Here is a 1,883-nt window from a genome sequence, read left to right on the forward strand (position 1 = left end):
CATTTTTTTCCTGGAGAACTAACAGAGAATGATAATTAAGCATATTATGCATTCTAGGGAACAGTGTTTCTCCTACTGCCACAGAAACATTAAAGGAGAAAAACATGAACTAAAGCAGAAAATGAACAGGGGGAAAAAAGAGCTAAAATTGGAGTGAGAAGCAGGGTAGCATTCCTTCTTTCAGTTTTAACCAGTTCCTCTGTGCCTTGGGATGTGTAGGGCAGCCTTGTTACAGTGGAAGAGTTATACCATCAAAATTTAGAAAAAAAAAAAAAGGCAATTGAAATCTCAAGGAAAGAAGCTCAGCTCCTAGGTGCAGCTCTCTCCCTGCTACTCTATGGGTGTGCAGACTGCAGTAATGCAGCATCCAGATTTTTGGAGGGGCTTGCTTTTACTTGTTACTGAGACTTGCTTGATAAGGGCCCCGCTCTGCAAAGTCAGTGTTGACTCCAGACCTGAGCTGGCCAGAACAGAGATAGCCTAAGGTCTTAACAGTGTTTCATTTGCTTGTAGCACGCTTGCCTTTTTCTCATGAGACTCACGTTGCTTGGTAGGGAGTGTTGCTCTAACAGAATGAGCATCCTTGGCCATAGGCAGGTGCTTTCTTTAGCTTTTCCCAAGTTATCAGGGCCAATGGGGTCTTCATTTGCAAAAAGTTGTCTGCTCTGGGGGTAGTATTAGGTATTTGCCTGCCAGCTCAATCATGCACAAAAGCAAAAGCATCCAAAAGAGAGAATGAAGATCATAGAATGACAGAATGGTAGGTGCTGGAAGGGACCTCTGAAGACCATGTAGTCTAACCCCCTAGCTAGAGCAGCATCACCTAGAGTAAACCACACAGGAACATGTCCAGGCAAGTTTGGAATACCTCCAGCGATGGAGACTCCATAACCTCTCTGGGCAGCCTGTCCCAGTGCTCTGTCACCCTCAAAGGGAAGAATTTTTTCCTGACATTTCTGTGGAACCTCTTGTGTTCCAGTTAGTGTCCACTGCCCCTTCTCCTGGCATGGGACACCACTGAGAAGAGTCTGGCTCCATTCTCTTGACACTTGCTCTATAGCTATTGATCAGCTTTAATGAGACCTCCCCACTCAGTCTCCTCATCTCCAAACTAATCAGCCCCAGCTCTCTCAGCCTTTCCTGGTAAGGTTCGGATGTTCCAGTCCCCTCATCACATTGGACTTTCTCCAATACTTCTTTGCCCTTCTTGAACTTGGGAGCCCAGAACTGGATGCAGTATTCCAGATGAGGCCTCACTAGGGCAGAGTAGAGGAAGAGGAGAACCTCCCTCGATCTGCTGGCCACACTCTTCAAGCATCTCCGGATGTTACTCACTGGCCTTCTTGGCCCTGAGGGCACACTGCTGATTCATGGTTAGCCTGCTGTCCACCAGCACTCCCAGGTCCTTTTCCCCAGAGCTGCTCTCCAGCAGCTTGGTCCCCAGTCTGTTACATGGGGTTGTTCTTCCCCAGATGCAGGACTCTCTTGATGACATCTCACAGCATTAACCTATGCTGCAATTAGAAAGGAAAAGGCCAAGGATGTGATTAGAAACATAGTAAGCAGTTCTCAGCCTCTTTTTTTGAGAACCATGAGAGATGCCAACGTTTGAGCACACTAAATGTTGCTGCTTTTTCCTCCTTAGCACACGTGTTGATAGACAGAGCTTCCCTGGCAGCCTGTAGTATTTCTGACGAATTACCCTATGAAGTCCAGTGCCTGTCTCCCCACTCCTCACCGTTCATATCTTTGATTTCTGTTTGTTCATGTATTTATCTTTAACACAGGAGGGATTTTTGAATGCTCTACGGGAAGCCTGGCCTCAATCAGGCAAGCTGTGACCGTCTTTACTCAGAGACAAGGCTGTGCTTAGACCGTGCCGG

This window comes from Indicator indicator, chromosome 9 (genome assembly GCF_027791375.1).
Source record: "Indicator indicator isolate 239-I01 chromosome 9, UM_Iind_1.1, whole genome shotgun sequence".
Taxonomy (NCBI): Eukaryota; Metazoa; Chordata; class Aves; order Piciformes; family Indicatoridae; genus Indicator; species Indicator indicator.